The following is a 12,450-nucleotide window of genomic DNA, read 5'->3' on the forward strand; positions in this document are numbered from 1 at the left end:
AGAGAGAGGGGGAGAGAGAGAGAGAGAGAGAGAGAGAGAGAGAGAGAGAGGGAATGGGAATGGGAACTGGAACAGGAATGAATATATCCAAAAACAAAATAGATACAATATAGTCAAAGCTCTCCATTTCAAACAGGAAAAGTACAAGATACATGAAAAGGCATTTATAAAATTTTACTTTAGCATCAAACAAATTGATAGTCTTCTGTTTAAATCTATAAATGAAAATTAAAATGACATCCCTAGCAAACAAAAAGCTCACTATTTAATAGTCTCTATTGCCCAAGTAAGATTTGCATTTCTCTTTATTTCACAAATAAGCTCTAAAACTTGCCATGCTCTAGTATGACCAGTAAGGCTTGTTCAGTGCCAGGAATGAAAGATCTAATTACTGATAGAGACTCCAATGAGCACAACCCAGTGGGAGCCACAAGCGAGACTCATTCAGAGACTCCTAATGGTTTTGTTCAAAGAACTCCCTGAAGACTGAACTGATTACATCAGGATTTCTGGTCAAAGTAATACGCACAGGCTATGACAGGAATTATGATGGATCTTGAAAGCTCTGCAAGTTGAAGAGTAAAATCACTTCTCTACTTGAGAATTCTATTCCATATAAAGCCCAGAATATATCAACAGTGAAAATTAATCTCTTCAAAGTTGAAGTAATGAAGATATACAAAACACAGCTCTGCCAGGGAAGAGGAAAAGAATCTCTTCTGTAGGAAGATTTTCTTCTCAATCTAGTTGAAAATTTGCCTATGACACTAAATAATCCATTTGATCATTAGGTATCCACAAGAGTAACATACAGAAAATTTTGGTAGCCTTCACAGTACATACAGATTTATTGCTGGAAATACGCTCTTTCAAATCAATATCTTCCTAATACCAAGATCTATTTTTGTAAGTGACCTAAAGGTTGGTGCTTTTACTAAGGTATTTAATTTGACTTACAGAAATGGTTGTGGGAAGTTATTATTTTCCTAATTTTTGAAACTACATTGACAGAGTAAAACCTAGAAATTTTTCAAAATAGCCACTTAAGATGAAAATCAATTAAAGCTAAAATAATTTAGGTAAAGATTTTACCCTGAAGGAGATGAAACATAATCCCATTTTTATTTGTTTTATTTGCTTGGGTTTTTTTTGTTTTTTTTTGTTGTTGTTGTTGCTGTTCTTTTGGGGATTTTTGTCTTTTTGAGACGGGTCTCCCTGTGCAGTTCAGGCTGGCCTTGAGCTCACTTTGTAGCCCAGGCTGGTCTCAAACTCACAACGATCCTCCTGCTTCAGCCTCCTGAGTGCTAGGATTTCTGGCATGTGCCACCATGCCTGGCTGCTTGTTTTAACTGACTCATAATAATATATAATTAGTGGGGTAGAATATTATATTTCAATATATGTGTACAATGTGTAATGATCCTTTCAGAGTAATTGGCATAATCATCACCTTAAACATTTATCAATTTTGTGTTGGTAGCATTTAAAAATCCTCTTTACTAGCTGTTTTGAAATTTACAATTAATTCCCAACCCTATATATCCTACTGTGTTATGAAACATTAAATGATATTTTTCCAATCCAGCTGTATCCATTAACTATTCTCTCTTCACTCTCTTCATCCTTCACAGACTGGTAATCACCATTCTACTCTCTACTTCTATAACATTAGTGTTTCTAGTTTCCATGGAAAAGTGATAACATGCATTATTTGTCTTTTGGCGTGTGGTTTGTTTGAATTCTAACAAAATGATCTCTCAACTCTACCACGTTGTTGTAAATGATAGGACTTCTTTCTTTTTATGGAGGAATCTTATTCTATTGCATATCTATACCAAATTGTCTTCATCTGCTTATTATTTGATGGATATACAGGTTTTACTCCATCTCTTACTAATACAAATGTGTTACAATAAAACATGGGAGTGCAGATATTTCTGACACACTGATTTCCTTTGCTTTGGATATACAGTTAGCTGCATAATATGGTAATCATACCATGCTTCTGAAGTGTGGGTCTTTCATAGTAACTTTCTTCCAAAGGCTATGAAGAAAATTATAGTGGGGAAACCTGAACAATACTACTAAGTCAGGTGATCAAGATTTGCATTACCGGTTATAAATCATGTCCCCTTGACATGAGATAAAGACACTGGCATTGTAACTCTGTGGTCCACTTTTGAACCAACAACCCTGATCTAAACATGAAGAAAATATCACACAAACCCCAACTGAAAGACATCTATAAAATACCTGAACAATGAGCCTTAAAATCAGCATTCATAATAAAAATTCTGAGAAACTGCATAGTGAGACCCTACCATAGTTCAGTGGAGCTTAATGAGATGTGATGACTGCATATAATTCCAGATGGGAAAAGAAAATATATAAAGTTCAAGAAAAAAAATATGGTGTATTTTTAAAATCATTATTATAATTAAATACATATTAGTCCATTAGTCTCCCTTAAATACTCCTTATCACTTTTCACATGCTTTTCCCATCATTCTTGGCACAGTCTGGAGCAGTCCTGGAAGTCTTTTATGAATGCCTTTAGTTGTGCTGTGTGGCTGTCTTCATGTCTTGAATCAATTTAGAACATTTACCTTTCATCACTATTTTGACATTGGGGAAGAGCCAGAAGTCCTACAGTGCGAGACATGATGAATAAGCTAAATGAGGACACACAGTAATGCTGTTGACAGATGTTGCCATAAATGTTTGATATATGAGGTGTGATCAAAAAATACAGTGAATGTTTAAACTAAAAAGAATTTATTTCAGGGAGCTGGGGGTTTAGCTCAGTGGCACAGCACCTGCCTGGCAAGCGCACTGTCATGATTTCGATTCCCAGTACCAGAAAAAACAAATAATAATAATAATAATAAAAATTATTTCAGTAAAAGACATATAGCTATTAATCCCCCTCAAAATATTTAAAATAGTTCCCTTCACTCCAAACACATTTATTCCATCATTCTTGCCAATGTGTCTTTATATATATATATATATACCATATATATATATCATATATATAATATATAATATCACATATATGTTGCCATATATATATATATATACCAATAACTACGGAACCTGGAAAAGTATGGGCTTCAGTTCATAAAAATGGATTGGACTTGGCTAGGTGTGGTGGCACATGCCTGTAATCCTAGCACTTTGGAGGCTGAGGCAGGAGAATTGCTGTGAGTTGGAGACCAGCCTGCACTACAAAGTGAGCTCAAGGTCAGCCTAAACTGCATAGTGAGACCCTGCCTCAAAAAAGACAAAAAAAAAAATGGATTGGACTGGTTCACTCATTGTAATAAATATAGCACACTATAAAATACTAATAGAGGAATCTGGAGGTAGGGTATATGAGAAATTTCTGTACTATTTGCAATGTTGCTGTAAATCCAAATCTATTTTCAAGCGTGATATTTACTTTAGAAGCTTTCCAAATTAGTGAATACACAATTTTCTGAAAAACAAATTAAATTACAAGTATCTGAAACTAGAACTAATGGCAAGTCTGTTGTAAATGTCTGATAATATCCATGTAAGCAAATTATGAAGTACATATATTTTGGTAGAACTAGATAATTTCTAAAAGCATGATAGAATTACATAAAAAAATCCAAAGAACAAGAGTATATAGATTATAAAATCTTCCATGGAACTTCTGACTAGCATCTTCTGGATGTCAATTTTTCTTGCAAATGCTTTCCAAATAAAAGCCTCTCTTTTACCAATCCTGGGAAATACAGGTACTGACCTTAGATGACAGCAAAGTGCTAGTTTAACACAGTATGTACGTAGGATAAAAAGTTCTCTTCTCTTTTTGAAACAGCCTTATATATATGATACTGAAAATCCTTCCCCAGGGTATAAAGTACCTCATTGAGGTCTCATTGCAAATTCTTCTAGCACACGATGTATCTACATTTCTACTCAAATGTGAATGACTGGTAGAAGTTGTTTTGCTTGCACAGCTTGACCATAGGCTTTCATAAAGATGTGTACTGGGGCTGGGGATTTAGCTCAGCGGCAAAGCGCCTGCCTGGCAAGCGCAAGGTCGTGAGTTCGGTTCCTGGTACCGGAGAAAAACCAAAAAGAAAAACCATAAAGATGTGTACTGAGCTGAAAGTGAAAGAGGTGGAGATAACTCTACTATTCGTTCCATTATTCAGCAGCTCAGCTGTACTTGATCTAAATATAGGCTTATGAGGTATGATAGTTTATCATGATGTGTCAACTGGAATGGATTAAGGAATGCCTAAAAGATTGATGGACACAGTTCAGTCTATGGGTGAACGACACGTAGATTGCAAAATGAGAACAGAAGATGCACCCTGGATGTGGGTGATACCAACCAATAGGCTACAGCCTGGATGGAATAGAAAGAAGAAAGATTTCCCTTTTACTTACTCAGAAAAGCTCTGTTCTTCACTATTGCCTTGGACATTTGTCTCCAGTTCCTTCAGACTTCCAGCGCAGTCTCTACTGCCTTCCAGTGCAGACCCTGGACTGTTTAACCTGCACACACCAGACTCTGCAGTGAACTGCAGGCCTTTGACCTTCACTCAAACATTCCTAAATTCTGTTCTTCGACAACCATAACTTTCCTTTGATGTCCCCAAGGGAAAATGTTAAAAGTCCACAATTTCTAGCCAACCAAAACTCTTTAGTACATTGTTACTGTTATTACTATTATTTCTATTAGTATCATTACATCTGGCCCCAAATCCTATACACAATTCTGGTGAATGACACAAGACCATGAGAGAATTGTTTCTTCCCCAGCCAGGAGAGAAATATAGTCAGCGCATATCAAATGGCAGAGCAAGTGAGACAAGAAGCAAGCCACCATAGAAAGGGATGAAATCAGCTGACGATCAGCACATTTTTCAGCAGTAGACCATAGGCTTGTGTAACCATTTTGAATTCTCAGATGTTCCAGTCACAAAAATTGTCAGCTGCATTCCTGACAGCTATGTCTAAAGCATCTTCACTGAAGGATTATGTAAACTGTGTACGAATGGGGCAGGAGAGCTGAAAGATTTCCCTGAGGTATGGACCCACAGAAATCTGGAAACAGTGACGATCTGAACAACCTGGCTGAACCGAGGCCCTCAGGGTATATAAAGTGCAAAGGTCTACAGTTGCAGGAGTTGCAGGGAGCTCGAGTGCCGGACAAAGACCTGAGTCCAAAGGGCTGTGGAGAGGTTGGGGAAGCAGGGAGGACAGCAGAACAGACAAAACAACTCCAAGGCACTCCAGGCCCTCGTGAAGCACGAGACAGAAGCCCCAGTAACTGAGGATCAGCACAAGAGGGAAGAGAGACTTTAGCAATCCTCTGAGGGCAGAAACAAGGCAGGAAGACAGGGCACTCACTCAGTGAAGTTCCCACCCTCTTCAGGAAGCAGGTCCTTATCCAGGCATGGCCAGGAACATATTCCTTCATCCATCACTATGTTGTACTTGAGATCTTTGATCTCAAAGTGTGGCCAAATCTTCATCACAGTCTTACCGTGCTCAGAGCCCCCTTCTCAGGACAAGTTCTCTCACAGAAGGACAGTGCTTGGTGGCTGTTTTCATCCTCCTTTTACCTTCCAACTGGAGCTCCCATTTGTTCAGAAAGCCACTTTTCTCAGAACATCCATATCCGTGGAGGAAGTTAGGGTGATGGCTGTCCCTTTTCCCTTGCCAGTGGCTGCTGTATGCGTGTCTGTGTGAGGTGCCTGTCTTTCATGAAACACAAAAATGTCTACTCGTGGCTTCTAGAAAACATTTCTTCCGTCCTAAGAAGACACACATAAAAAGGGGGCCTCTTTTCTAGATGTGATCATGACCCTTGGACTTGTGGCAGCCCTCAAAAAATTGAGAGGACACCCTAAAACAAATCCAAAATACTGTAAATGACAGGGCAAAAAGAATCTGGAGTCTTTTCTGGTGTATATGTTATCTATTTAGTCAGTCAATCCTGGCACTACTGTTCCCTTGGTTTATGAAATGCTGAATATCCTTGTTAAAAACAATTAGATTTGGAATGTTCTGTTACTCAGAGCCAAAAACATCTTACTTGGTATAGGAATCATCACAAGTCTTCTGCTGGGAGAGAGTTTTTGTGTTGTGATTACATTTTATTGGGATATCATTGATTTACTACCCATATTTAGTGAGTGCAACTTGATGCATTTGAACATATGCAAACACTCAAAATACCATCACCACACTCAAGGCAACAGACATATCTAACATCTTCCACAGTTTCCTCATATTAATTTGTTTTATGCGTGCAAATGTGTTAATGATATAACATGACATAAAAACAATTTATGTTTTAACAATTTAATTTTTAACAAATTTTGAAGGGCAAAATACCATATTTTTAACTGCAGGAATTATGATGTACAGCAGTTCTCCAGACCCGATTTATCTTGCATAACAGAAACTTTATACCCATTCAGTAAGAATTCCCAGTTTTTCTTGACCTGGACTATGATGGTACCCTACATTATGGTCTCTGCGTCTTTAAGTTGGACTCTTTTAGATACCTCAGGTAAGTGGAATCGTGCAATACCTGTCCTTCTGTGACAGGCCAATTTTACTGACAAAAACATCCCCTTAGTTCATCCACACTGTCACAAACACCAGGATTTCCTTTCCTTTGAAAGCTAAATAATATTTCATCATATTAATGTACTTCATTTTTTTTCTCTTATCAACTGTTGATGGCCACTGAGCAGTGGTTGGAGTTATTAATACTAACTGCAAATGGCTTGAAAAACCCAGTGCTTTAACAAAATAAAGGCTCGCTACTGGCTCACATCACAATCTGATAAGATATTTAGCAGATTACTAGTAGTTTAGGGATTCTTACTCCTTTCTGTGGTTCTAATATCCTTTGATATTTCCTTTCTTAGATCCTCTGAATTCAACCAACTGAGAAGTAAACTAGTCCCCTAGTTAAGCCCTGATTACTGATGCCAATTGGTTATTTCAGTTAACATTGAAAAGGATCTTTGTGGGACAAACTCTCCACTTGCAAGATTCATGGGGGAATTTTTCTTTTAAAGAGGTTGGCACATTGCCAGAAGCTTTTGCAGATTTAAAGCTAGAACTGCCTTTCTGAGATCTAATTCCCAGGACATCTCCACAGTAGCCCCATATGCCTGGTGACACTAGTTATATCTTTGTGTATGGCCTGGACAGAATCTTCCCATCCCATCTTGTATTTACACAGTAATTTGTTCACTTTGGGCTCCTATCGCCCATCTATACCAGTGTAAAATGCCTATGCAAAAAGCTGATTGAAAGCCCAAACTTCACTTGTTAGGAGTGATGGGAGTGGATCACAAGAGCGAGCAATAACAAATCACACCAAATAGCCACATCACTACGTTCCAAGCCCCAGCCCCACTCCACTCCTGTGGCCAGTGGCCAAAACAGAAAGAAAAAACAAAAGAGGATAAGGTCAGAAGATCAGGGGACTAAAGTATTAAGCGAATTCACCAGCAAGATATACAGACTGCTTGTATTTACACTGTTTTTAATGGAACTAGGGGGATGATCTCTTTTAAAAATGTAAACCAGTTTGCCTCTAACTTTTAATCTGGCAAGGTGAGCACTTTAAGTGAAATAAACTTCTTTATAAAGTTAAAAAAAAAATAGAAGATGGCATAAGACACTTAAGGGCCAGGTCTGGCATAGGTATTTATATCATCTACACATTCTCTAAGCATGTCAAGTATATTTTTTTAGGTTTACATTTACCCACATAGAACATTAGCAATAACAAGGTAATTTACACACACACACACACACACACACACACACACACACACACACACAAAGAGAGCAAGCTAGCTTTAATACTTATACCAAAATCTGACCAGAGATCCAGAATCCCTATCTCTTACACTGTATTAACTTTCACATGCAACATTCTACTTCATTTTTCCAAAATGGTGCCATACTCTTAGTCATTAGAGAAGCATATCAAGTTACAGATGGGGGAAAAAAAGCTACTTGTTTATTTCTTCTTATCCTAGGAAAAAATTAGCTTTCCCAAAAATCACACACAGTGGCCTCACTTATTTTTCATTGGTCAGATTGCACTATATAGCATTGTATAGCAGCAAGGAGTTTTCTGTAATGAGTATTCAACTAGGTACCTTGACATACTAAAAAACAATGGGGTTCTCTTTCACAGTGCCGGCTGTGAACTTGTCCCTCATCTAGACAGATTGATATCCAGAGCTTTAGTTGAGATCTCCAGTACACTGATTTTTTTTTTCCTTTTTCCTATAAGGCCTTTAACTTTGGACCATAAACAATGAAAATAAACATCTTCATTTCCTTTCAGATTTGATCCCTTACTCAAGTTACAACTCTACTTCTGTGTATAAATCAGATGAGAGTTTGACTTGAGATACAATATAGCGTGGGATATCTTTCCAGCCACAGCATTTTCTTCTGTTCTCTAACTTTATTCATGTTTTCCTGAACTGAGAACGTGATTTGACTCAATATGTCTATAACTCTGGTTAGCAAGAACAAGAATCAGCAGTTCTGGTCTCCCTGAGAACTCACACATGCAATTGAAGAGGGACCTCTGGGGCATGCAGTTAAAGCCCCTGCTTACCATGCAGCTTTGCCTGTGACAGAGAAGAGGCACAGAACATTGCCTTATATTTACTAACTTGTTTTAGTTCACTCACCTAACATACACCTTTAGTACACTTTCCACCATATGTACGATCGATCTGATGTAACTTGGAATACACAGAGATGTACGAGACCCAAACATCTGCAAAGATTTGAAAGGTAATAAAAGGAACATTACACCTTCCAGAATAATCATAGTATAAACTAGATAATGATGAGCATAATGGGTCTGCTTTAAAAATACAAAGGACAGAAAAATTCATTCCCTGTGGGTGCTTAAAAGGTTGATCATGACATCCCTCTGGGTTCTAAGCACAGATAGAATTTTGATGTTGAATATAAAAAAGATGACTCAAGTGAAAGGAAAATATGGGCATATACCCACAGAAAGAAAGGCAGGAAACTTTATGTTTAGAAATATTGAAAATAGTTAGAAAATAAAGTTGAAGACATGAGTTAAGACTAGGTTATAGGACAAGGGAAGCCTAGTATCTTAGGTAGCTTAAATATGTATACTTCTCGTGTGTTATAAAACTCACAAGCAGTCATTTTAAATAGTTGCATCTTAAAGAGACAGAGGAAGCATTTATAAATACGTTTATAGGAAGCCAAGAAAAGGAGAGAGGGATCAGAAAGCAGAGGGAAACGGAAAGCAAAAAGAATTAAGATGTGGCATGTACATGTGCCAACCCCCCACAGTGAATGCCATGGTTATGTGCTGCAAACATGTCCTAATGAACATAAAATTAATCATTCCATAAGCTGAAAAATAATAATTACAAGTTTTCTAAAGTAAATATTCCATGAAAAAGGAAGATACGTGTCCAGATTCAAGAAGAAACCAGTCTAAAATTGATCCAAACTGAGGAACACACTAAGGTCATCTAAGTCAGTCCACAAATTCATTAATCATGGCATATCTGGATAAAGCAAACTGGGGTTTGTATAGGTCACAGTTGTTTTATGAAATATAAAATGAAACCATAACATTGATGTAAAACAAAGTTTAAAAATTATATATCTCTTTAATATTCATATGTAGGGATTTATACATTTTGGATTAATTATACAACAGTTTTTCTGGCAATGACTTTATTTCAAAACTGAACAGCACCTTGTTGTGAAACTTTATTAAACCAATGCACATTTCTAACTGCCTGACCACAAGCCTACAGTGCTGGGATTGAAACAAAGCGCCAAAAGTAGAATCGTACTTCATTCCACCTGTTCCTAAAATCAAAAATATTATGTTTGCCTGTGGCCAGGATGGTTATAACTTGCTTTATGTCAAGAAATTGATGGCATTAGTACAGCAAGGACTGCCCTCCTGCCAGTGTAATCCTGAATATTGGTATCACTACTACAAAGGTGAGACGTTAAGATTATCTCCATAATTGCGATCTACTGATTGAAAGTTACAGTGAACTGCTTTTTCAAGTGTCAGTGAAAATATCATCTCTAACATACCATTTGAATGATTCATAAAGCTCAATGAAATTTTGCCCTTGTTCAAAAGCAAAGAAAAACATTTAGCTGAAGACTCAATGGGTAGACGAGAGTTAGGAAATAGATTCTTAATGGGTGACAATAGGTGGTAGTAAGTGACACTATCTCTAAGTTACTCAGCTCTTCACAATCCCTTTATTCTTTCAGGGTGCATCTGAAAATTTCCACTCATTTTTGGTTTTTTCCAACTGTAGAAGGGAAGTCACAGCAAGATTTAACATGGATGATATTTCCAAGATATATTTATGTAAATGACACTTAAAGAAAAATCTTGTACTCCCAGAGCAAGAAAATCAACTCTTAACCTTATCAAATATTTGGTTTATAATTACCTTGCAAAATTAGGTATCAGAAGAAAGTATTTGTTCTAATTGCACTGAAGTATTTTTAATAGGATATTTAAATCGTCCTTGATTCCTGCTATACTCATTAACAATTTTCAGATAATTTTATGAATAATAATGACAATCTTTAGAGATTATTCATAAGGAATTTTCAAAACTATGTATCAGGAGACAAAATAAAAGTACCATGTTGCTTTTTAGAGCAATTTTCTGTGTATGTAAATGAGGAGGGAGAAGATTTAAATTTCATGATAGGAAACTATCCTACTAAATCAAATTATTTAGGGATTCACAGTTATATCAAAAATATCTCAAAATGTATATGTAGCCAATTTTCAGATAGAAGTCATATAATTCTCTGCACTTCTGCTTTGAAATATGCATAAGGGTCATGCAATAAAGGCCAAGATTCCAGCAGGTATGAGGTAAGGGATCCTATAAAAAAATTCTCCTTTGACTGAAATCGCAGTGGGCTTTACTGTGAGTGTCAGAATGAAAAAGAAATAAATACACCAGGCATAAATAAACAGTCTTCTCAACCTTGGCACAGGAAAACAGAAAAATTTGTTCACTGAGGGTTTGAAACCACAGTCTCAACCTCATATATATTTACAAACCAAAATCATGCATCTGTGTAACCCATAAAACCTTCAGTAAAAATTTAGTTATTCTGCATTTATAGTGACCTAAAAGGAGCAAACTACCAGGTTCTTTGTCCAGGAGCAAATACACATTATCTCTGAAGACCTCCAAACTATGCCTATAGAAAAAATTCAAAGGAACATTAGCAGATCTATCTTTAAAAAATCAAAAAACACATAATGACAAGATACTGAAAGTGAAAGCAGTAAAAAACAGCAAACCTTAATATCAGACCTGCAAAAAATTTGACATCCTGAAATTAGTATTTTGAAAATACTAATAGTCTTCACAGAATGTTAAATAATTACTACATAAAAGAGAGATAAATAAAAATATGAGCAATGAAATTATTAAAAATGACAAAAACGGGGCTGGGGATTTAGCTCAGCGGCAAAAGCGCCTGCCTGGCAAGTGCAAGGTCGAAGGTCATGAGTTCGGTTCCCGGTACCGGAGAAAAACCAAAAAAAAAAAAAAAAGACAAAAATATGAAATTAATATAACAGAATTTCTAAAAACATGCAATCAAAATTTAAAGCTTCAGAGACACATTAAACAGTTTTACATAGCTAGAGAGAAAAATAATGAACTGAAAGGTAAATACAATGAAATTATTCAGAATTGGCATGAAATACAAAGAATGAAGTTTTTTCTTAAAAAACAGAACAATTAAAGAAAAAAAAGATTAGAAAACCTAACATACATCTAACAGAAGTTTTAGAAAAATTAATATCATGATAGATAACAAGAATATTTCAGAATTTTTAAAGTCTCGACATATCAGATCTAGAAGGTATAGCAAATTTCAAGTATGATTAAAAAAAATACAAATAGACACAAGAACATAGATATAGATGGAGAGATAATCTCCTCAGTTGTACACCTCATTTTGCAAAACTATAGAACACCAAAAATCAAAAATTCCTGAGATTAGCCCAGGAGACAAGACAGATCATCTTTTTTTATTTTTGCCACAAAAGGGATAAATATGTTTGATGTACTCAAAAACAAAACAAACAAAACTGCCAATCTAGAATTTTACAACTGGTGACAAAATTCTTCCCTAATGAAGATGAAATAAGTATATTTTGTGACAAAAGCTGAGTTTGCCTCTGCAAACCTGCAAGTAATGGTGACGGTTTTCTAGCAAAATAGAAACAGAAAAGGGAATTGAGGGAAAGGAAGAGCGAAGCAGCTAGAATGAGAAGGAGAGATAGATAGATTATGGGAACTGGCTCATAGGCTCATGGAAGACGATAAGTTCCAGACTCTTGCTGTCCACAGGATAAAGAAT

This window comes from Chinchilla lanigera, unplaced genomic scaffold (genome assembly GCF_000276665.1).
Source record: "Chinchilla lanigera isolate Chin_1 unplaced genomic scaffold, ChiLan1.0 scaffold00008, whole genome shotgun sequence".
Classification (NCBI taxonomy): Eukaryota; Metazoa; Chordata; class Mammalia; order Rodentia; family Chinchillidae; genus Chinchilla; species Chinchilla lanigera.